Source organism: Canis lupus, chromosome 6 (genome assembly GCF_048164855.1).
Source record: "Canis lupus baileyi chromosome 6, mCanLup2.hap1, whole genome shotgun sequence".
In the NCBI taxonomy this organism is placed as follows: domain Eukaryota; kingdom Metazoa; phylum Chordata; class Mammalia; order Carnivora; family Canidae; genus Canis; species Canis lupus.
This window is the reverse complement of record NC_132843.1, coordinates 70,821,179-70,845,778: the sequence shown is the minus strand read 5'-3', so window position 1 is coordinate 70,845,778 and position 24,600 is coordinate 70,821,179. Positions and strand designations below refer to the sequence as shown.

At 54.9% G+C, this 24,600-nt stretch overlaps 1 long non-coding RNA gene across 11 annotated transcripts; it reads right to left on the bottom strand.

Annotated features, from left to right (window-relative positions):
* Positions 1-82: 82 nt before the first annotated feature.
* On the bottom strand, positions 83-23,660 carry LOC140635866 (uncharacterized). 11 transcript variants are annotated; one of them, XR_012033187.1, is made up of 6 exons: positions 23,477-23,660; positions 20,378-20,581; positions 15,805-15,941; positions 3,819-4,635; positions 3,241-3,506; positions 83-1,299 (listed from the first exon to the last, which is right to left on the bottom strand). It is a non-coding gene; the product is annotated as an uncharacterized lncRNA (long non-coding RNA). The 11 variants fall into 11 exon arrangements; XR_012033180.1 differs by having other exon boundaries at positions 84-1,294; XR_012033182.1 differs by lacking the exons at positions 83-1,299; positions 3,241-3,506; positions 3,819-4,635 and adding exons at positions 9,082-9,241; positions 11,564-11,751 and having other exon boundaries at positions 23,477-23,658.
* Positions 23,661-24,600: the final 940 nt, after the last annotated feature.

Sequence of the window (24,600 nt, the reverse complement as noted above, 5' to 3'; positions counted from 1 at the left end):
TTCTCTTTTTCTGTACTTGCCAAATTTACCGTGACCAGGTTTACTTTAGAGTGAGTGCAAAAATACACTGTGCGTTTTGTTTTCTTTAAAGATTTTATTTATTTGTTCATGAGAGACACAGAGAGGTAGGGAGAGAGAGAGAGGGAGAGAGAGACAGAGAAGCAGGCTCCATGCAGGGAGCCCGATGTGGGACTCGATCCCAGGTCTCCAAATTCACACCCTGGGCTGAAGGCGGTGCTAAACCGCTGAGCAACCCAGGAGTCTCATTTTCACAAGAGAGCACGCCCTCTCCTTGAGGCCTCATCTGCTCCGTGGGGAGGGGCAGTCTTGTGCTTGGGCCACCCCATCTCCGTCCTGCCTTGCCCGCCCCCCGCCTGTGAGGGGCTGTCCCCAAGCTGGCAGAAACCGGGAGGATGCACGGATGTGGCAGGGAACAGTAAGGGGGGTGTTAAAGGGTCTGGCTTTATGCCACCTCCAGGAGAGCATGACCATGTGGATTGGCTTCAGCTCTTCTGCAGCTGGAGCAGTGAGGAGGCCGCGGGCCGTGTGGCCAGAGTCTGGCCTGGAGGTCGTCCTGAGTGTGGGAATGCACGTACCACACACAGGACTAGGGTCAGACCTCCGCCTCCTAAGGATTTCATCCCTTTTGAGGGGGGATTTTTTTCCCTCTAGTGTCCAGAGACGTTAAACTCAGGGCACAGGATAGCCCTCCCTCCCCAGACAAACAATGATCTGGCCCAGCATGTCAAATGTGCTGAGCTTGAGAAAGCCTACATTAAACTTATCCTGGGAATTTTATAGTAGAGATGAATTTCTTTGACATAAAATAAATAGCAACTACTCCCAAGAAAGAATTTTTACATTAAGCTGAAGAATCTCCTAAGGTGACTATTCAAAATGCTGATTCTGGGTCCCACCTTCAGGGCTCTTGATTCCATATTTCTAGAACATGGCCTGGGAATTGCATTTTTAATGACTGCCCTCCCCCTGCCCACTCCAGGAGTCCATATGGATGGGCTCAGATAGACTTTGAGAAATACTACCTTCCGCCTTCCGCCTTCCGCCTTCCCCCTCACCTCAAGGAGAACCCAGCCAGAGCCTTTCTGAGAACCAGGTTTGGCCTGTGCCTTACTCTTTTGTGCGTCCAGACTAGAGATGCTCCTGGTGAACTCCTGGGTCCCGCTCAGAAGCTGGGAGCTTGGTAGCCACCTGCCCAAGATTAAGGGGCCTGGAACTTAGCAGACGGGATCCTTTGGCCTGGAATTCAGAAAGTCCTTCACGTGGCCAAGGCGGTCTGTACTGGGACATGTGGCCCGAAAACAAATGACGCGTGAATGAAGACAAATGGAAAAAAAAAAAAAAAAAGACAAATGGTTACGAGTCCTTGGAAACACCTGAGAGAGGACTTCTTTTCCATATGTGCCACGCGCTCCCCCCATCATCAGGCAGTGAGAGGGGTAGGATTCCATTCCTTAGAGCCTGGTCTGCAGGGTGGGAACTTCCAGGACCACTGTTTCCCCCACTCCCCTCTTTCTCTGCCCCTGCCCCCTCCCCCAGCAAAGCAGTTTTCCCTCAGGGCTTCAGGCTCCCCACTCCTGGGGCATTTATGCCCAGTTCACTGCCCTACACCCCAGCAAGGGGCTTCTCTGAAGCAGAATGCCCCTCACTTAGAGATTCCAGGATAGAGCTCCCAGAAACCTGGGTGGCTGGAAGGGGCTCCACATAGGATGTGTGCATCTCAGGGAAGGAGAACGGGCCTGCCTGGGGACTGGCATCATGGGATGTGCACAGGACCCAAAGGCAGATGGCCCATCGACCCTAACTCCCGCATTTACCTATCATCTTTTCTTTGCTTTCAAGTATTATATCCTTACAAGACTCTGGACACACATCCTCTGGGGTCCTCTATAGCTTCTCACTCACCTGCTTGGCTCTAACTGCCTGCTTACAAGCCTGCCGCCCCCCAAACAGGAGGACCTCGGGGCCCAGCACAGATCCTCACTGACAGTGGCTCACCTTCTGCCTCCCAGGAAACTCAGTGTGGAGCAAACCCCAGGGGACCAAGCCATAGCACCTGCTGAAGCCAGGCCTCCTCCCAGCAGAGGGGCTGCAGACATAATGGGGAGGCTTAGTGCCAGCTTGGGATGAAGAAGGGAGGAAGGAGCTCTGCGCCTTTACCCAGGAGAAGAGAGGGCTGAAGGAGAGGCATTGGAGAGTGGGAAGGGGGTGGGTTCTTAACCAGTCCCCATACAAGTTCAAGTTCAACCTCTCAGAGGGGCAGCTCCCCGCCAGTCCCCACATCAGCGTGTTGTTGATGCAGACATAATTGGTTAATTCCTCTCCTAAATCTAAGTTCCTTCCACAGGTGCAGCCCATCCACAGCCTCTCTCAGGGGAAAGGGAGCAGTTCCTGCGTCATGTTTCCCTGCACCCCGGAGTGTTGCCCAGTTCCCTCCCTCTCTGTGCTCCAGGGTCTGCAGCTGCAGGTTCTTCCTCCCAAGCTGCTGGCACAAGCCAGCTCCCTTGCATAACAGGGAAGAAGCGGCTTAAAGGCAGGGAACAGAGCCCTGTTCTCCATTTGGAAAATAAGACCGCCAAGTATTGAATGCTCCAGAGGGGTGAGCGCTGGAGCTGACCAGCAACCCAGCTCCTGGAGGCAAGGTCATGCAGAGGGCATCTGGCCCACATTCCAGCCTCACCCTTGGTTGGACAGGCCTGCAGACTCAGACCCCTCAGTCCTTTATGCATCTGCTCCTGTGGGTGGAGGTGCTCCTCACCACATCATTAGCTTCTAGGAGAAAAGCTAAGGGTCTGAATAAGCAACCTCACCCTCTGCATTGGCTGCCTTTAAAAGGCTACTTCTCAGAGCCCCTGTCTCCAAAGAGCATGGCCTGCTGGGGGACTGTCGGTTCTTGCGGTTGCTTCTACAAGGGCCTAAAGCTGGAAATCCATGCCTGGAGCCCAGTCTCCACCAGGCAGTGAGTGCCCAGACCCCGGGCCTCCCCCAAGGATCCCTGTAATTTCTAGAGACCACCTATAGGGCCCAGCTCTGAAAGGTCTCTGCTTTGAGGACACAAAGGCTTGCTTTAAGCAGGCCTGCAACCGCACAGGCTTTTCCAAAGAGGCCAGGCAGGCTGCCTCCTGGGCCGTGGGGAAGTTGGCCGGGCAGAGGCATCCACCCAGGACATCACACGTAAGCGCCGCCTCCAGACTTATTTAATACCATGGACATGCCACTCACCTTTTGTGCTCTAATTCGCTGCCTGTCAGCCCGGCCCACGTGGTGTAATCTCTCAGCGCCAAGTTCAGCGTTTTCTTCCCTGGGCTCCTGTGCCAAGCGAGCCCTCTGAGCCACCCTAGGGCATTCCAACCGGCAAGGGCAAAGAGCAGCGAACATCCCCCAGGAACAACCCTCGGCCAAGAGGGGCTGGAGTCCGCAGACCACTGGAGTCCGCAGACCACTGCCATACCCCAGGCTCATTCTGCAGGCTCCCGAGGAAGCACCACCTGCACACAGTGGCAATCAGCTCAGTAACCCTCCCTTGAACTGGCTGAGCTTCCTTCCCCGTGTCATTCTCCCCAGTGTCCTGAGCCGGAGCCCATGGATCATGTCCCACATGTGTGTCCCTGCACACAAGCCCTACCCAGTGGAGGTAGATCCCAGGGCAAGACACAAGCTTACTTCCTCAGACACCAACACGATCGCCTTACACCAAACTCAGGTTTACCAGTAACATCTTCCACGTGTAAGCGCTTTACAGTTTACAAAGTCTCATTCCCGTGACTATAGCTGTATAAGTGATTACCCCCGGGACTTACTGGTATGAAACGGCTGTTCCTGGTACTCTGAGATTCTGTGGGTCAGTGACTCTGGGAGGTCCCAGTGGATGGGAATGCTTGTCCACCCTGCTGCTGGGGCCTCTGCTGGAATGATGAAGGCTGGCTCGCTCACGTGTCCAGCGGGTGGAGCCGGTTATTGGCAGGGAGTTCCACTCACTCCTCTCCACGCGTGACTTCTCATGGCCGGGTGGCTGGGCTGTGCCTCCTATTATGACCCCACCTCTAGCATCAGGCAGTGTCACTTCCCACTCACCATGGCAGCCACAAAGTCCTGCCCAGGTCAAGGGACACCAGGCCGATTTGGGGAAATACAATCTACTACAGGTCCCTTGCACATGATCTCATTAGATTCTTACAGAAGAACCTGCATCTTTCCAGGTTTCCAGTGTTTAGCTTGCTGCTGACACATAGCAGGTGGGCAGTACATTGCATTTCTCTTGCGGAGAGGGACAGGTTTTAGGGTCAGACTGACGTGGGTATGAGTCTCGGTATCCATGCTTACTGCCTCCATAATCCTGGACAAGTTATTTAGCTTTTCAGAACCTCAGTTTCCTAATGTTTAAAATGAAAGCCCAAATTCCCATTTCACAAGACTGGTGCTAGCACCGGATGTGTCGTGCTGTAATGTGCCGAGCAGACTGTAATACCCGGTGGGTGCCCATTTTTTCGGTTTCTTCCCCTTCCATTCCATTCCACAGCCACCTCAGGACTCAATGCTTCTTGGACTTCCCAGCAGGTTTCACAGACCGACAGCAGAAGAAATCTTCAGTTGTGCGTCCAGGGTCTTGGGAGCAGGCTGGGTGGAAGAAGGGTGACCGGTTTCAGCATGCTCGCTTCTCCTCCCCGGACACTTGCTGCTCAGCCCAGAACTTTGAGCAGTAACCCAGCTCCCCTTATGGCATCTCCCTCCCACACGTCAGGCTCTTTGGTTTCTCAGATGGCCTAGAGATTCTCCCAGAGTCCCATGGGCAGTGGGGAAACCTGCCCACCTCCCCCAGGAGCAATGCCTGGACTGCAGTCTCCCTGCCAGAGGCCTAGTATCAGGTGTGCTGGGGTGTACCCACTGTGGTGCAGCTTGTCCCACCCCCTACCTCAGCTGATGGTCTGGGTGCCTGCTTGCCATTCACTTCCCCTGGGGTTGGGCCATACCTCACATTCTAGAAGTCAGGTGACTTCAGTTCCAGAAGATGCCTTACTTACAATAAGTAAGGCCCTGGGCCCTTGCACATGCTGTTCCTTCTGCCTCGAATGCTCTTCCAACTAACTGCCTACCCTATGACTTTCCTCTTGCCCGCATCCCCTACAAAACCTTATCTTGGCTTAGGTATCACCTCATCAAGGAAGCCTTCCCCGACCCCTCCCTGCCAAGATGGCAGCCTGCACCCCCTGTGGCAGCACTGGTCCTGCTGCCCCAGAACTGTGTTTTAATGTGTGTCCATCCCTTCACCACCTGGCACAGTGAATGCCCAGCACCTCCTGTGCTTGATGAGTGAATGAGAGTGAATGTACTCCCACAGGTGGGGTACCCCTCTCCTTGGCGGCCCCCCTCCTTCGTCACTCGGGGACATAGGTCTGCATTCTGGGCCCCATCCTGGGGTACCACAACAACTTCCCACCCCTCACCAAGGTCCCCAGTAGAGCCCACTGGGCATCACCTCCGGGATCACTCCTGGACCAACCATGCCTGAGCCTTTCCAAAGCCTCCTCATGTGGGCAATGAACAAAAATAGTAAGTGGTTCCCCTGGCAACCACCACAGCAGATGGTAACCAGCACGGACAGCCTTGGAGAGCCTTGAGGCCGGCGGGGGGCGGGGGGGAGGAGAAAGCCCACTCCGACTGGTAGCTTCCGGACTGGGCCGGGCAGGGGCCATCTGAGCGGCCTCTCCTCCTCTCTCGGCTTCCTGGGGACCACCTGCTCCGAGGCCCAAAGGGAAAAAATGAGTTGGAGGAGCTGCCCATCTGCCCTACCATGCATCACTGTCATTCCCCGTGTTGTTGCCTCTGTCCCCTCCCTGTGGGGTCAGTGAGGTCCTCCGCTGGCCGCCCTGCCCTGTCCAGATGAGGCTCCCACCACGAGACTCCTACCAGGTGTGTCCCTGGTGCCAAGCTTGTCCCCGGCCTCACCTGGAGTGTCTGGGTCTCTGCCCAAGCCTTCGGCCCCCGGGTCCCGGATCCTCCCCCAACCCTCCAGCCGGGCCCACAGCCTGGGTCTTGGCAGCCCTCCTGCTCCGCCCCAGCCCTGCCTGAGCTTTGCTCTTGTCACCACCTAGCTCCCCTCTAGGATGAGTACAGGCCCTGGGGCTCCACGGACTGAGGTTCTGGAGGCACCTGGGGTGTGGGAGTCGGGGGGGCGGTGTGGGGCAGGAGCTGCCGAGGGTGCCAGGGAAGGCAACAGAAAAGCACTGCCAAAGGGTGAGGCCAGCGTGAGCTGCAGTCTGCAGGAAGCTGGGCTCTAGGGGAGGCCCCCCTGAGGGGGGAACCCAGCTCTGAGAGGAAAAGGGAGGGGCAGGACCCGGAGTGAGCCGCTGGGGTGCTGAGGTGTCTGGATGGGGAGCCCAAGGTTTCCAGGGGTGGTTGGTGGCTGTGGCCCTGGGCGGGGTGCGGCCTGGCCGTCATGCTGCAGCTGTGTCTTCCCTGCGGGTGACTGAGCCAGCCTTTGGCCGCCCGCTCATTCCCCCTCCTGGGACATTGACTTTGCGGTGTCCTGCCAGCTGTGGTCACCTCGACTCGGACAAGCCCACGCCTCTACCCGCCCCTCCCGCTGCCACTGCCTCCTGCCTCCTCTGCCCACTCACAGGCTGCAGGCCCCTTGTTAGCATCCCCTGCTCTGTCGGTGACGTAGCAGACGTGGCACGTCGTGAGCTAGGTCGGCACGAGCCCTGAGCCAGCACTGCTCACTTGCTACTTCATTTGACCTTCTGGAGGGAGGTGTAAACGTTCTACGTGTGACAAACTGGGTCTCGGGAGGAGCAAGCAACGGGCCAGAGAAACCACCCCTCTGATGGCAGGCGGGGCCTGGAGCTGGGCCCCCAGCACCAGTCTTCCTTCCATCCTGTGTTCCTCCCACCCTGACTCATTCCACCTGAACATCGAGTCCGCGAGGCGAGGCCTGGCCCAGGGCAGGTGTAGTAGGAGGCGGCGGGCTGGCCTGGGGGCAGAGACTCGGAAATCCTTGAGGTTCTCTCGAAAGAGACTCCTTTGGGCCAAGGATGTGTGGTAACAGGATCAGGATGCTGAGCCCCATGGCATCACCCCAGAGGGAGGCTGGGTGACCCAGGAGGAGCTCACAGCCTGACAGTGGCAGCCGCGAGCCACCCCGGAAAGCAGGAGAGGCGAACAAGCCACGCGAGCAGCAGTGCCCACGTGGAGGGAGCCGAGCCATGGCTGGGGGCCGCTTGGGCTCGAGCCCGTGTTCCTGGGGCTCCTGCCCTACGCCCTGACCTAAGGGTTTGCCGTCAGCATTGGGCAGCTCTCACTAGCTGGGTCCCAGAAAGACATCTGTCCCTTTCCCGCCTGCCTGAGCCCTCTCGGCCCCTCTTCCCATTTAGCCATGACCTTCCCCTTAGCTGTCAGCAGGAACCCTCTCTCTGGTCCCCGCCGCTGCAGACTGGCTCCCGTCCCCGTGAAGCCCGGGCAGTCTCTTTTCCACAGTGTGTGACTGTCCCCAGGTCTCACACAGCCGTTCACCCGGCTGCCGTAGGTATACTTCGTGCCCACTGTGTGCGCGGCACTGTGTGCGGTCTTGGGGCTGGGGTCGGGAAGAAGCCCGGAAAATAAATGTGAGGACTGGCCGGGCCCTTAAGGGTCTCCGAGGAGGAGAACAGTGGCTTGAGTGGCAAAGCGGTTTCCCTACCCCAGGAGCTGGTGATCTGCAGGGACCCCAGCCACAGGGTCCCGAGTGTGACAAAGCTGGGACGGGGTGGGGTGGGGGTGGGGGGCAGCCCGGTGGCCCAGCGGTTTAGCGCCGCCTTCAGCCCAGGGCCTGATCCTGTGATCCTGGAGACTCAGGATCGAGTCCCACGTCGGGCTCCCTGCATGGAGCCTGCTTCTCCCTCTGCCTGTGTCTCTGCCTCTCTCTCTCTCTGTGTCTCTCATGAATAAATAAATAAAATCTTAAAAAAAAAAAAAGTTGGGGCAAGAGGTTGCTGAGGGATGCTGGGATTTTCATGGAAACTTCTGGCCCGCCCGTGGCCACTTGCACGGGGCGACAGTGCCTCCTGGTGGGTGATTCGCAGCGCTCCCCAGCAGCTGTTTCCCTAAAGCCCAGAGGATTAAGCTCTCCTCAAGAACTTCTATTTTGGGTTCCCAATATTTCCATAGCGACAGGCTAAGGGGAGCAGCCAGAGGGCTTCTCAAGGGCCCGGGGCAGAGCCCTCCAGCCCTCTGGTCGCGGGGCTCGGCCGCTCTTGGTCTCAGGTGCGAGGCTCCCCTCCACGGGGCTCGATGGAAGGGGCCCAGGACAGCGGCCGTCTGTCCTTCCTGCCGAGTCTGGCCTCAGAGGGAATGCCGTGTGCGCATCGGAGTGACGTGTTGCAAAGGACCCCGGGTCCGGGTCAGGAGGCCTGGAGGCTCACCCCACATCAGCCGCTGCCTCGCCGTGAGACGATAAGCACAGTAAGAGCTGCACTGATTCAGTATTTACCGGGTCAGCCATTGCAACAGGAGCCTTAGGTATGTCACATTGATCCTCACAGCAAACCTCTGAGGTTGGGGTCATCGTTCCCATTTTATAAGTGAAGAAATCGAGGCACAGAGAGGATAAGTAACCTTCCCAAGCACACAGTGCCCGGCAGTCAGGACTCAGGTTCACGCTTCTGCTACACTGAATTATGGGCCTGAAAGAGTCAGGAACTAGGGGCAGGATCCACAGAGTGGTGTTTTTAGATGTTCCCCAGGTGATCATGATGTGGAGCTATCCTCGAATCCATGGAGTCCCTCCAGCTCCAGTATTCAACTCCATCTGGGGTTCTGGAGGCGAAGTCCTGATGACGGAGGGTGAGGCCCTAATCCTCTTGGGTGTACAGCAGGGCAGAGGCACAACAGAAACCACACGGAGGGCCCAGCAATCCTCCTGCCTGCCATCCTGTCAACGGAGGGTGATTGCCTTCTACAGCATTCTTCTTGGAGAGTTTTGCCACAAATACTGCCAATTCATCACCAATTCACCCATTGGTTTACCACAACTCATCTAGAGCCATTAAAAACATTTTTTTTAATTTATTTATTTATGATAGTCAGAGAGAGAGAGAGAGAGAGAGGCAGAGACACAGGCAGAGGGAGAAGCAGGCTCCATGCACCGGGAGCCCGACGTGGGATTCGATCCCGGATCTCCAGGATCACGCCCTGGGCCAAAGGCAGGCGTCAAACCACTGTGCCACCCAGGGATCCTTAGAGCCATTTTCTTTAAAAGAGAGAGAGAGAGAGAGAGAGAGAGAGAGCATGCAAATGGTAGGGAGAACGGCAGAGGGAGAGAGAATCCCAAGCAGATCCAGGCTGAGTGTGGAGCCCGAGGTGGGATTCGATCTCAAGACCATGAGATCATGACCCGAGCCAAAATCAGATGCTTAACCAACTGAGCCACACAGACATGCCATTTTATATTTTTGAGGTGATGCATTTCACCTACTCTTATTGAGACCTATTGTGTGCCAGGCACTGGGCAAGGTCCCAGGCCTGTAGTGGTGAAGGAAGCCGCATGGCCCTGCCCTTGCGAGTCTGCTGTCTAGAGGAGGCAGGCAATAAACACACGATAATGAAAAATAGAACTGCGCTTCATGACACGTGCTCTGATGAGAATGACAACGCACGGTGATGGAGAACAACAGGGTGGCAGGGGGCCCTAATTAGAGCGGGCTGCGAAGACCTCTCTAAGGAGGTGATGCTGCATTTTTAGCTTGTACCTCCCATCCGTAAAGGAGTTCCGCTGTGTTTACTAGGTGCTGAGCAAGGTAGCCCAGAGGGTACTTTTCTCTGAGCTCCTGGGATCCTCATGCAGGCAGGCATTATAACATTTTTCTACTGGATCCCTCCAGAGATGAAGGGTTTGGAGCTTCCTTTGGACAGAAGATCTCCACGCAGGGCCTGTTTGGGGTGAGAGGGTATGGGGCCCAGGGGCTGGCAGTTCAGAACAGAGAAGTCCCCGGCAGCCAGAGCCTTGAGGTTTGCTGACAGCTCTGACACCCACAGGGCAGGACTCACAGTCTGTTGGCAGGGAGGGAGCTTATGGTCTGCACGCGTGTGCGCACACACACACACACACACACACACACACACACACACAGGTGCATGGGAGCTGACTCCAGCTCCAGCTCACCGGTGTGCCCATCTTTCTTCTCACCTCCCTTCTGTGCGGCTTCAAACCACTTGTGGCTTTGCCAGCTGCTGCCTGTTGGTGGGTGCCAGTAGGAGGCGCTAGAGGGCGCTGGAAAGCTGGAGGGGACACCTGCCGCCCCCTCCTTACCTCCCACTCTAACACCTGGGAAGCTTTGTCACCCCCTCACCCACCCCAGAGATGTCAACACCTGCAGGCACGTGCCCCCACCTTTGAGGCCTGGGTGCGCCCCTGTTTCTAAGTTTTCAAAATTCCAAATGCTTCTTGTTGTTGCCTCGTCCCGGGGGGTGGGGGGGGTGGGTACTTCCATGCCACCTGTGTGACACATTTGTAGCATTCTCTGACATCAGTGTCAGGGGGCCCAAACCATCTTCTGGCCTCTGGGATCCTTTCGTGCCAGAGTGGACTCAGGGAAGAAGAGCAAAACCCTGCAGGTGATTAGTCACTGACATCCCCTGAGAAAGAAGGGCCACGTTGTCCCGAGAGAGGTCAGAGTCTGTTCTCAGCCCCAGTGCAGGCCTCTGCATCTCCGGGAGAGGGGACAGTGAGGAAAAAGGGGAAAAGTGCCGTCTCAGGTCCAGGTGTCTCTGGCACACCTCACCCCTCCCCTGTCTCCTTGCTGAACTGCACCTTCCTACCCCCCCACGCCCACCCCCGGCCTGGCCTGTCCACAGAGCACTCCCAGGAGACAAGGCCGCAGGCTTCTCTATGGCTCCCAGTGTCCAGTGAAGTTTGGGGAAGGGGTGGTTGTTCTGGATGTCCCTCTGTGAGTGTGATGTGGCCATGCCTAAGCCCAGGCCAGAGCAGAGGGCTCCAGAAGATCTGCCGTACAGCTGAAGCACGCGGTCACCCGCCCCTGCAGCAGCCCCACGGGGTTGGCCAGCCAGCAACCGTGCCCTGAAGAGGTGGGCTATTCGGTTCCCGTGTTGGAAAGTTCCAACGGATCATAGAAGCTGAGCTAGCTGAGGGCACTGAGGGGGGAGTTCTTGAGCTAGGTGGCCAATGCCAGCAGGACTCCGAGCAGGGGTAGAGGGAAGCTGGGCAGAGCTGGGAGACGGAGGACAGACTGATTCTGGGGCCTTTCCGGGAGGGACAGGGGCTGCTGCCTCAGCTCGTCAAGAGTTTCTGTTTCCCATTCGTGTCTTTCTTGCCAATAAAAGCTCTTCCTGCAGTAACTTGACTTAGCACCAGAAAAGCCCAGGAGGTGGAATCTAAGGGGAAGGGGAAGGAAGGAAGAGGAACCCAGCATTTAAATACCGAGGACCTGCCACGTAGCAGCACCGTCCCGGGAGCAGCTCCCATTGATGGAGGTGACTGGGGAGATACAGTTTCTCAACCCAAAGCAGCAAAACAAACAAACAAACAAACAAACAAACACTGTGAAAAATATACCTCTGTTGACAGAAAGAGCAGGCAGGTGGTGTGGGTAAACACCGGCTGGCCTGGGTATCGGGCTTCTGGGTGAGGAGGGACATTCCGGGCACACGTCCTCCACCAGGCCTGGCCTCACTGCAGAGATGCACCCGAAGGACCCACGCAGCTCCAGTTCATGAGGGCCGCCACCCTGCCAGGGGGTGTTTCTGAAAGGACCAATATAAAAAACCCTTGCGTTGTCTGGCTTTTTTGGCACCTCTTCAAAATCTTTCATAGCTACCAGCCCAGCTGATTGTCAAGCATCTGGGACCCCCGTCTCCCTAGCTGTGCAAATCTGGAGGGAAAATAAAAAGGTCACATGGGGGGATCCCTGGGTGGCTCAGCGGTTTGGTGCCTGCCTTTGGCCCGGGGCGTGATCCTGGAGACCTGGGATCAAGTCCCACGTCGGGCTCCCTGCATGGAGCCTGCTTCTCCCTCTGCCTGTGTCTCTGCCTCTCTCTCTGTCTATCATGAATAAATAAATAAAATCTAAAAAAAAATTATTAAAAAAAAGGTCATGTGAACAGGAGTTAACAGTCTTTCTTGGGCTTTTGTGCCTCCCTCAGCTCCCTCAGAAGGTGCTGCATCAAGCGGTTGTGGGAGAAGGATGGGGTGGGTGGGATACTGCCCATGTGGGTACCAGCTCCTACAGGGTGAGCCAGGTGGCCATGGTACATGGCACCCTTCTTTGAGGGGAGACACCCTGCCTCTGCCCGGGGCCATATGTCAGTTCCAATGCTGGTAGCTTTGGGCTCCCTGGGTCTCACCAAGGTTCTTAGGCAAGCAGCCTTCATGGTAGTCCCCTCAGGTGCAAGTCCTTAGGGCCAGGCTAGAAGCCAACGTGAGTGGCCGACACAGACTGGTTCTCCAAGTTGTCCTTCCTCCTTTTCCTCCCTGGGAATGTGCTAGTCACTCTTGGCCAAGACCATCTGCCTTTTCCCTTGGGATGAATTCTTTCTCAAAAGATACCAGTGGAGTCCTGGTATCCGAGCTCACAAGACACGTCTGACCCTCAGAGCAAATCCAGCCAGGTGTCAGTTCTATTATCTTCATGTTATGGGTGGGGAAACCGAGTCCCTGAATATCACATGACTTGCCTGAGGTCACACAGAGTCTTCAGAGCCCTAACACCTGGTCAGTCCTATGTTCTGCTCCCCACATGGTGCTACGCATGCATCGCCTTCCAGTTGGATGGAAGGTTGTTTCGAGATGGCCACCCTGACTGTCCAAACCCAGCAGGTTTCACACGGTGCCTCGAGGCGTCGCAGCAGTGGCTCCCACCCAGACCCTGCGTCTCTTCTTCTTTTTTTTAAATTTTATTTATTTATTCATGACACACACACACACACACACACACACACACACACACACACAGAGACATAGAGGAGAAGTAGGCTCCCTGCAGGAGCCCAACGTGGGACTCGATCCTGGGTCTCCAGGATCACGGCCTGGGCCGAAGGCGGGCGCTAAACCGCTGAGCCACCCGGGCGTCCCATATAGTCTCTTTATAGTGAAGGAGCACCTTCTGAACCTTTGCCCCTGGGGATACACAGCGTTGGGTTCCTGCAGCCTCTGGACACGAACTTTTCAATCAATAACCTTGTTTTATGTGTGTTTTAGTTGAGAGACTGTCACACGTATTGCGATTCCTTAATGCTGCACCCACGGCCCAGGGCCCTGTAATTCGTGCCTGCCCGAAGCTTGCCGAACACTCCCCCTTTTCTCCGCAGCGCCTACCACAGCCGTCTTGTGCTTGGCAGCACCACACAGCCCTGCAGCACCGCCCTGGTGTAATCACCAACAGAATCACAAAAATAGAAAAAACCCAAACAGAAAACCACGTCCCTGCTGAGACTGTGAAAAGGACCCTTATTCCCAGCCTGGACGCGTCATGTCGCGCCCTCGGCTGCGAGTGTCCAGAAGGACAACTCAGATTTTCGCCACTCTGCGTGTTGGCCACGCATGACCACAAAAGAGCCCTGAGGATTGGTTTGGGGGGTGACGAGTTTTAGCGAGCAGGTAAATCTGCAGACAGAATCCATGAATAGTGAGGATCCACTGTGTCTTTATAGCTCCGTTTGCCCAGCGAAGTGCTGCGTCTGAAGGCAACTGGCAGGGGAGGTGGGAAGGGGGTGCTAGAAGGTGCAGAGGACAGAAGGTGAGGGGGTGCTCCGGAGGGTTGGGAGAACAGCCTGGGCTGTGTCCACAGAGGGCCTCGAAGCCAGCCGAGCAGCCCCCGTGGGATCTGCGCTATGACGCTGCCCTCCCCTCACACCCAAAGCACCACAGATCCTGGACTTCCACGGCTCTGCAAGCTGCTGGCTCAGGATTCAGAATTTGGTTTCCCTGCAGAAATCATGTTCGGTAGGTTGGTCCTCAGCCTAGGTCACAGAGGCCCATCCCGCCTGGTTAGGGAAAATAGTGGCATCGCAGGGCACCGACCCAAGCCCTCACCACAGACCCCCACTCACACCCCAGCCAGGCTCCTCACGGGGCTCTGGGGCCCTGAAATGCAGTGGACAGGGGGTCCTCAAGCAGGGTCTCAGGTGTGCTGGGCAGGCAGTGGGAGAGGTCTGTGTTTTGTGAGGTGGGGTGACAGCCAGGGTCAGGCTTTCCTGTAGGGAAGGAGCCCAGGCATCTGGGGATGGAGATGGGAAGGGGGAGTAGAGAGGAGGTCCGTGAGGACAGGCCAGGGAAGGGACATTCTGGAGCCCCAAGCCTCCCTCCACTTGCTGCCCACTGTGTCACGGACAACCTCTAAGGTCATGGGCATGGGCCTGAGGGCCTCCAGCAGCTCTAAGGACATTTCCAAGAGGGGGGTGTACAGCTGGGCCCGTGTTAGAGCTGAAGCCGAGGCCAAACCTTGTGCTGCTCTCACCTCCAGAATAGGATCTCAGGGGAGTTGGGACACCCTCCTCCCACCTAGAGCTGACATATCACTGAACACCCCCCAACCCCCCTCAGACACTCTTGTTTGCCCTGCCCCCCGCCTGCTGCCCAGGACCAGCTGAAGCAGGGACGGGGATGGGGCGGAAGGAGCAGCAGGCCCAGCCTACGGAGTGGGCCCCAGAAGATACAAGCTACCGGCAGACCTAGAATCTTGCTCTGTGTGACAATGCGGCTTGTCTTCTACACGTGTCTCTTCCGTAAGGTACACCACAGCCTTCTCACGCTTAGGGACAGCCCTGGTCTGATGTGCCCCTTGCCTGCCACAAGACAGGAAAGGGTGGAGGCCTGACCCAGCCTGTTCCAGAAGCAGGTTAAACAGAGTTCACAGTTAAGCCTTGTTTAGGAAGCTCTGAGCCTAGAGCTCAGAGGAGGACTTGGGTCCAGTCAAGGAGTGCTGAGGAGTGGCCTCAAGTGACTAATGGCTGATGCCTGCTTCTAGGGGGATGAGGGCTTTCCTGCATCGAAGAAGAATGAAGCGTGAGGGTAAGAAGGCTCCTGAGCTGAGCTGGGGAGGGGGATTCTGAGACTGAGCTTTGCACACCAGCCTTACAATCAGTGCCTGCCCTACCTGAGCCTGGCCCACGCAGGGAGCTCGGCATCCTGCCCACTCTCTACCTCTGGTTCACTGGGCTCCCAGCCATGTGTGTGGGAGGGGAGGTGGCCCTTCTGGGGAGCCCTTGCCCCGGGTTATTGCAGCTTCCAGGAGGATGATTGGGGTTGAGAACCTGTGAGGACAGCAGGCATTTGGAGCAGCTCCTGTCTGATGCTCCTGAGCTGAGCTTTACGGGACCTGGAGAGTCACCAGCTCAGTTGTGGGCAGGGATATGTTTGGGAGAGCACGGCCACATCCACCATTCTTGGTACAGTTGGGCTCTTAGGAGGTTTTTTTTTTTTATTAAAGATTTTATTTATTTATTCATGAAAGAGGCAGAGACGCAGGCAGAGGGAGAAGCAGGCTCCCTCTGGGGAGCCTGATGCGGAACTCGATCCCAGGACCCTGGGATCACGACCTGAGCCAAAGGCAGATGCTCAACCACTGAAGGTGCCCCGCTTTTAGGAGTTTTGTTAAAAATGAAGTGAGTGTCCCTAGACAGACACCCTGAGAGGGCTCCAGGGCCTTTGGGGACAGCAGGCATAACACTGGGCCTTCAGAGTCAGCCGCACGACAGCAATTTTCACTTCCACCCTTCAACTGACTAAACTAACCTCCCTGCCTTCCCCCACCAGTAGAAGCAGGGAAAGATGTGGCCTGTGGGGTCCCGGACCGTTACCTGAGTGGGAGGTCCGGAAGAGGGGGAGTTTCGGACACAGGAGAAGCTCACGTCAGTGGCAGGGTGAAGGATGCCTCCCGAGAGAGGGGAAGGAAGCAGGTGGCACATCAGGAGTGGCTCATGGCAGTTGGAGTGACCTGTAACAGAATGGGAAGTAACTGACTGGCAGGTCCCAGGAGGGGAGCTGTGGACATGCAGACCTTGTGAGGTCTGCCCCGGTCCCCACCGCAGCCCTACATTCTCGCTTGTCCACCCAGAGAACATCACAGAGAACCAGGGGTCAGGAGAACAGTGAGCCCCAGGCTGCACATACTCCCAGGGCTGCCCTGCCCACAGGCACCTTGGGAACGTCTTTGTATTACTGAAGTCCTCCATGCTTGTGGGGAAGAATAATGGGAGCAAGAAACACACGAGAAGGAAGATTCTCCTCCCTCTCCATCAATGGCCTCTAGCCACTTTGAGGCCAGGCCCAATCATCCCTCACTTGGGAAAGCCAAGGATGTGAATTAACGTGTCCTTATGCCTGTGGGTGTGTCAGCGGATGTGTATTTCCATGTGACAGCCTCGACTCTTCCCCCAAGCATGTGAAATAAAGAGCTCAGGGCTTGGTGTTCCCTGTGGGGAGCGTGATGCAGGACTTGATCCCTGAACCCCAGGATCACCCCCTGAGCCAAAGGCAGATGCTCAACTGCTGAGCCACCCAGACATCCCTAGTTTCCTGTATTGATCAGAATTTTTGCATAAACAGCAGTGGGTGTGATGAGCACCTCTCAGCCCTAGCTGCTCCTTGGAGTCACCCCCAACTTCCACCCAAATCTCTACCACTGCTAACTTATGTTTTCTAAAAGGGGATTTTGATACAGAGCCAGGAAAGACCCACTGGACCTGGTGGCCAGCCAGCTCTGCTTCACCTCCCTCATCCTTTCCCACCTGCACAAAACCCTCCAAGCCCACCCTGGGGACACTGTCCCTTTAGCTCTGGGGCATCCCCTCTCTCCTCCCTCTCCAACAAGGGAGGCCCCTTGTGTGAAACAACCAAGAGGATCCTACTCTTGAGTCAAGGTTTAACCTATACAAACCACGGGTGGGCATGCTGGAGACTCAGAGAAGAGGGATACAGTCCCAGAAGATGAGAACACGGATGTCATGAAACACATCAAGGGCTTTGGAGTGAGGCAGACATGAGTGAGCCCATCACCACTTACCAGCTGTGTGACTTTGGGCAACACACTTCACCTCTCCGAACCTCAGTTTTCCCATGTTTAAAAATGGAAATAATACCTTCTTTGTATTGTTGTGCAGGTTAAATTGGACAATGTAGGTGAAGGGCAGTATCTGGCCGACAAGAGGAGCTCTGCACACAGATGCAGGACAGGGACAGGATGCCTGGGGCGAGAATTCTCCTTAGTGAGTGCATGACCTCGGGCAAGCCATTTCATGTTTCTGTGCAGAATTTCCTCATCTGCAAAACGGCTTCACCTATGTTCTCATAGGGCTGTTGGGAGGATGAAGTGGGATAGGACACGTCAAGGCCTTAGACCATGCCTGGACTCCGTAAAGTCTTCATGAGCATGTTCATCAGTTATGAAGCCCGCTCTGGCATTGGCGAGCTCATGTCTCCTGTGCCTGCAGGGCCCTGGGCTGTGTTTCTGGGAGGTGGATTGAAAAAGTTGGAGCCTGCTTCCTGGCTTTCAGGAGAGGTTGACCATATTCTCCCCACATCTGTCTGCCTAATTCCTTTCTCTTATTCCCCTATCCTGGATATTCCATCATTTTCACCTCTGCCCTGTTCTCTGTGACCTCCCCAGACACCTCTCGAGCAGCCTCTGGTGGCCTGGGCCCTGGTGTGTGTGGGAGGCACTTGGGGCTGCCCTCTGGGTGAGAAACCCCATTAGTCACCACAGAAGATGAGCCCGGAGCTGCACACCCTCCGCTGGCCAGCACACATGCCAGGCGGGCTGGGATGAATCACTTCCCACGCTGTGTTGTCATCCAGGCTCGAAACAGAGGCCCTGTGTGCAGCTTTTGTGTATAGTGTTTCTTTCCATTCCATGATTCAGAAAATGCCACTCACTCAGCCATGTGATCCCCTAATCGTCTGCCAAGGAACTGAGTGCAGAGGGTTGCTGGAAAACCCTTGAAGGACAGGGGAGGGTGGCTGTGTTTGTTAAAAAAAAAAAAAAAAAAAAAAAAAAAGTGGATTGTGCCCAGAAAACTGCAAGCTGGAACTCAGGAAACCATCACTGGGAAAAGAGCACTGGGGGCTCAGGTATTATGAGACCAGAGACCCGCCCGTGAGAGCATTTGTCGTTGTGCAAAGTCCCTAATGTGGTTGTGTACAGATTTCCACCTGCTCCATGCCCAGAAAAGTAATGATTATTTTCTCTGATTATGAATGTGAAACTTGTTTATGCAAAAATTCTGATCAATACAGAAAACTAGGGATGTCTGGGTGGCTCAGCAGTTGAGCATCTGCCTTTGGCTCAGGGCGTGATCCTGGGGTTCAGGGATCAAGTCCTGCATCACGCTCCCCACAGGGAGTCTGCTCTCCCTCTGCCTGTGTCTCTGCCTCTCTCTGTGTCTCTCATGAATAAATAATTAAATCTTTTTAAAAAAATACAGAAATCTATAAAAAGGAAAGGACTTATGTCCTGTAGGCTATGACCAGACGTTGTTTTCATCCCCTGAGACATTGTCCATGTGTCTTCAGGCTCAGAACCGCCGGTTTCTGTCTGGTGCCTTGTGCTCCTGGGCCACAGCCTGGGTCTGATCCTGGCTCCTGGGCCACTGCGCCTCCAAACGCATGGGGAGGTTGGACAGATCTGGACCCCAGCATTTGAGTTCTAGGCCCAACTTGGCCATTAGCTTGCTGTGTGCCCTTAGGCAAATCACTCTGAGTCCTGTTTTTCTATTCGTTTAAAAAAGGGATAATAATTGGACTGATTTGTTGAGAGGATGAAAGGCTTGAGTGGATGTGAAAACTGCAAAGCCCCCAAATCTCTTCAGATATAAAGGGAGTGCTGGCCTGATGTGGCTGCTGTGGCTCATTTAACCCCAGGCTAGTGCTGAACCAGCTCCCTGCCCACGACGGTACGCACTCTGCCCACATTGACCAAAGGCCTTCCCCAGACACCCTCAGGATTGGCTCAGAGCAGGGATGTCTCAGGCCAGGGGCCCCCAGTCATGGTGGCACCACGCCTGGACATCAGCCCAGCACTGCGGTGGGCAGGCACCTAGTTCAGAAACATTCAAAGCCCTGTTTCGTCACCAGTTTTGAACCAAGATAACTCTCTTCCCTCACCTCCCACACGGATACTCATTGTCACCAAGGCTGGGCTGATCCTCAGGGCCATTCCTGCTCAGATGCACTCTCTGATTTCAGAGAGTGGATCCCCCAACTTGTTGCATCATTTTTATATTGTAAATGAATTTTAGTAAAGTCCTTAGCTTGAGAGGAGATTGTGCGCCTACACCAGCGACAGTAATGACAATAGAAGAACATTAGTTTAGCTTGCTCCCAACCACTTCTTATATTCATCTTATGACACACCAGGAACCCACCTATTTGGGACATCACCTTTCCCATGTTCTGGAAGAGTTAAAGGAGGCTCGGGGGATGTCCTCATAACCCCAGACCCCACTTCCCATATCTCTGCCTCCCTGGCTTCCCTCCAGCAGAGCCAGGAAGCCCCAGGTGGCCAACAGCCCCTCCCTACATAGCCTCTCGGGGCAAGAGGGAATCCAGGTTGACCACTGCAGCCTATCTGTTGGCACAGTGCTCACAGACTGTCCCCGTATGGATTCCAGAGGTGGCAACCCGTCAATCACCTGGGTGTGCATCCAACCTTTTCTCATGAAAATAAGTCCTGCCCGGTTCACGTGTCTGGGTGTTGACCTCAGTGCCCTTGATCTGCGGCCCTGCTCCCACTGTGTGTCCCTTTTCCCCTCCAGGCTCCCTTGAGCCCCACAGGAGATGGTCATGGATTGAGAGCCTGCATCCAGTTCCACCCCCACCCCACCCCCAGTCCCAGTTCCTTCCCCGGCCTGCTGTGAGCATCCGCTGCCAACATACCTCAAGCCCTGGGCCTTGCCTCATTGGCATGACCCTCCCCCCAGCCCGTTCTCATTCCCTCCAAGCAAACAGCTATGCCTCCTAAAGGGAAGCAGCAAAGTGAGGCCTCGAACCCGGGTCCTCCCATGCCATGCCACACGTTATCTTGTTCAGTCTGTGGTGAGGACTGAGGACCCAGCATCCCTCAAAAAGCCAGCCTTGGAATGGAGGAAGTGCAGCTGCAGGTAGAAGCCATGGCCAGGTGAGACAGGGGGCAGGACAAAGGGCCCTGTGGGAAGCCAGAGGCCTGATAGTGGGGAGGGCAGGGGAGGGTTGGAGAAATAGACACTGGGGTTAACCAGGAGGGGCCTGTGTGGCTCTCAGATCTCTGGCCACTCTGGGGCTGCCCAGGGCGCTGTAATGATAAATAATACATTGTAATAATCATAACCACCATGACAGTGGCAGGTGATACACAGTGAGCACTTACTGTATGCTCAGTATGGGGCTAACATGCCTTACCTGTATCACTTCATTGGCTCCTCAGAGTCACCTGCCCACACAGGTGTCATCGGCATCCTCCGTGTTACAGATGAGGCCGCTGGAGCTTGAACTGGTTCAACAATTTGCCCAAAGGCATTATTTCATAAGCAGAAGATCTGGGATGAGAGAGTCCGGGCTGTCTGAATTTGCATTCCACTCTCTCTGACTTCTTAAGATCTGCTTCTTGAAAAAAACAAAAACAGAGATACAATCCACCCTGCCCAGAAGGTGGCTCAGGGGTATCAGGTTTGTCGAGGAAAGAGGAATGTATTACAGGTGTGTGAGTGTTTATCTGGCTTCAGCACCGGGAATCCCTGTGATCCCAGGGTCTGGGATGCTCTTGGGGGTCTTGCTAGTGGAGGTGGGCGCGGTGGGAGGGGCTCCCTGGGAGCAGCCAAACCAGGCCTGCTGGTTCCGGGCTGGTGAGTGGTGCCCACACCACTCTCCCACCCACACCCCCGTGCATTTGTACCTGGGATACGGGGAGGAAGCCCAGTAAACTATGCCAGGACTGGCTGGAGAGGATCAGGGAAGAATAAATGGCAAATTCATAAACTGGGTTTTTAAATTAATTAATTAATTAATTTAAAAAGGATTTTATTTATTCATTCATGAGAGACACAGAGAGAGGCAGAGACATAGGCAGAGGGAAAAGCAAGCCTCCTGTGGGGAGCCCGATGCAGGACTCAATCCCAGGACCCCAGAATCACGAGCTGAGCCAAAGGAAGATGCTCAACCACTGAGCCACCCAGGTGCCCTAAACTGGGTTTTTAAAATATGTATTTTATAATAGGATTTTAATGACAAATATCCACTGGGAAAGTATAGCTGAGTTTGGCCTCCAACAAGGTGTGTTAATTCAAACAATGTAATTCACTGACAGGCCCCAGGGTTTAAGTGCTCGAGTTAAGCAGGTCAGGGGAGCGTGAGCTGGGCCACCATCTGTGTGGCTCCTCTGCTCCAGCACGGGAAGTGTAGACCAGCTGATTGAAACTCACTTTTACTTTTCCAGTTGAAAAACTGCTGCAAATAAGTGTTGGAAAAGCAAAAGGGGAAACATTTAGACATGTGGCTCTTTAATCTTTCTGACTGCACTCATGGTGAGAAACATTTCATATCAGCCAAGTGCACGTGCACACACACACACACACACAGGTGCACGCAGCTAAAACAAATATCCCTGAAACAATTTTTAGCCATAGTACATGAAACGCACCGGACATTTCAATTTTATTCAATTTCATTTAAATTTTACTTTGTTCAAAAAAAAAATTTTACTTTGTTCAATTTCATTTAAGTAAAATTTTATTTTACTCGATTTAAATAAAATGCGGTTTGAGATGTACTAAATTGTTTTCATGACTCCCAATGTGTGGCAACTCACACAATTAAAAACAACAACAACAACAACAAAAACCTAGCTGACCACACTGATAGCAAGAAAAAGGAACAGACCAGAGAGTTTTTCTTGACTCCTCAATCAAGATCTGGCCCCAGATCAGAGGCTGAGCCTCCGGTTAGTCCTGGTGGACTGCACCCATGCATCCATGGATCCTCGGAAAACACAGACACTGTGGCGACCACTGGGATTCTAAGCAGATGGGGAAGGAGGTTCCAGGGGAGAAGGCAGAGGGGCCCTTCCAGAGTCACTATTTAATTGGGATTATGTAGCCATAAAATGACCTTCAGGGAGGTCATTGAATGGAGGTGGTGAATGGGATAGAGGGTGGTGAAAGGTAAAATGCTCCCCAAAGTAGTTTTGGGCATCCTTGTGTGATCAGCACAAAGGGGGGGGTGCGTAGCATGTGATTAAGAACAGAGACTGGGGAGCCAAACTTCTACTCCTGCCAGTGCTGCCTCACCCGTGCGACTGTGGGGTGCCTCTTCTGTGCTTCCATTTCCTCATCTAGAAAATGGGGACATAATAATATTTAGTCCTTAAGGCTGTGACGGATCAACATGCCAGCTGGTGCTAAACAAGAAGGCCGCTGACCTGCCCGCGCAAACCAGGCTCCAGCTGCTGCCTGCGAAGGTCAGTGTAAAGCATAGAAGAGCTCATGCTAAGTGTGTATAAGGGGTGGGGAGTCCCCGAACCCCCACAGAGGTGGCTGCTCCCAAAGAAGTCAAGGTGGGAATCAAAACACTTCCACCCAAAGTTGAGGCCAGGGGTTGAGTGTCTGCCTTCAGCTATTTAGTTATTTAGTTATTCAGTTATTTATTAATCAATAAATTAATATTAAGAGTCATCATTTTGGGGGTGCCTGGATGGGTCAGCAGTTGAGCATCTGCCTTCAGCTCAGGTCGTGATCCCCCGGTCATGGGATCCAGTCCCACATCAGTTTCCCTCCATGGAGCCTGCTTCTCCCTCTGCCTCTGCCTCTGCCTCTCTCTGTGTGTCTCTCACAAATAAATAAATAATTTTTTTTTTTTTTTAAAGAGCCATCATTATGTAAATCCTACTTTTTGAGGGTCACCTGCTTCCTGGGCCTGGCTATGCGGCGGGAGTTCACTGCTTTCCAGGCCTCACCCCACTGGCCTCTCTGAGGCTCCCCAGGTCCTGGACCAGCCCCTGAGGGGGAGCACAGGGATGGTGCCACTGTTGGTTTGCGCCCAGTCTTCCTGCACAATCTTTGCTCGCCCAGAGGTAAAGATCCCTTGAGTGTCTGTGTATCTCAGGGCCAAGATTCTCTGGCTCAGCATGTGGGCGGGTGGGTGGCTTCCTTCCACTCTGCATCAGGCGGGGGTGGGGGTGTATGCGGGCACCTGGGGACCCCAGCCTGGCACACCGTCCCTGGCACCCTGTCTAATGAACCAACAAGGAAGGGACAGAGGAGTCCCTTTTTCAAGTGCCAACGTGATCCTGTTACCTTCCTTTCTCCCTGTGTGACACCCCCTGGGATCCCTGGGATCATCGAGCCACGGGAGGACCTTCAGGGAGGGGGACACAGGCTGAATGAAGGAGGTGAAGGTAAACCGCTCCCCACGTCGGGGCTCCCCGTGGATCAGCACCGAGGGGGGGCGGTGCAGCCGGTCTGCACCCCGCTGGCTCCCAGGTCCCGCCCCGCGGCCTCGGCTCACCTGTGGGCCTCACCTCTCCCGCTGCTCTTCCCGAACACCTGGCCTCGCTCCCCCGCCTGCGCGCTGCGGGCCTCGCACCCCCGGGCCTCACGGGCGGGCGCCGGGACAGGGCTGCCACGAGTCGCCACGCTCGGTGGAGGCGCCGGCCCTGCGGTCGCGGAGCTCGGCCTCCCGCTCCCACGCGCTCCCGGGACCCGCCGCGCGGCCCCGCGGCCTAGACGCGCTTCCCGGCTCCGGCCGCGGGGGGGCAGTGCGGTGCAGGGCGCCCTGAGCCCGCGGGCGCCGGGGTCCCCTGCCGTCCTGCCGTCCTGCCGTCCTCCTGTCCTTCCGCGGCGCTGCTGGCCTTGCCATCCCCCCTGGGACGGTGCCCAGCCCCTTGGCCCGGCTCTGCTGCTCCTCCTTCGCTCCTTACACGGGGGCTGCCCCAACTTCCTTAACTACTTCCTTAACTAGCACTTTTTTTTTTTTTTAAGATTTTATTTATTTATTCATGAGAGACACAGAACGAGAGAGAGGCAGGAGGCAGAGACAAGCAGAGGGAGAAGCAGGCTCCATGCACCGGGAGCCCGACGTGGGACTCGATCCCGGGTCTCCAGGATCACGCCCTGGGCTGAAGGCGGTGCTAAACCACTGCGCCACCCAGGGATCCCCCTAACAAGTACTTTTATCCCTTTTCCTTTTCTCCCCCTCACCCCACCCTTCCTCCAGAACATTCAGTAGCTCCTTATGCTTTCCATATTAACCCCAGACATCTCATTCTGGGGGTTCTTTTGTTCATTAAAGTGTTGCCACTTCAAGAACAATGAGAAATGAAAGAAAAAGAACTCATAAGTCCATTCCATGATTTTGTCATGTTTTGCCCTCTTTTATATATATATATATATATATATATATATATATATATATATATAGACACACGTATATATTTGTTGCTGGGGTCAGAGTATCAATACAATCTTGAATTTAACAGTTTCGTCTTATTTTGAAATTATAGACAATTTTTCAAATTACCATTTGGCTGTATAATATGCATCAATATGTCAATACGCAGGAATGTCAGCTTGGGGCTCCAGGCTATGCCTCCAGCCCACCATTCAACCCACACCAGTCTCCATTATGAGGCT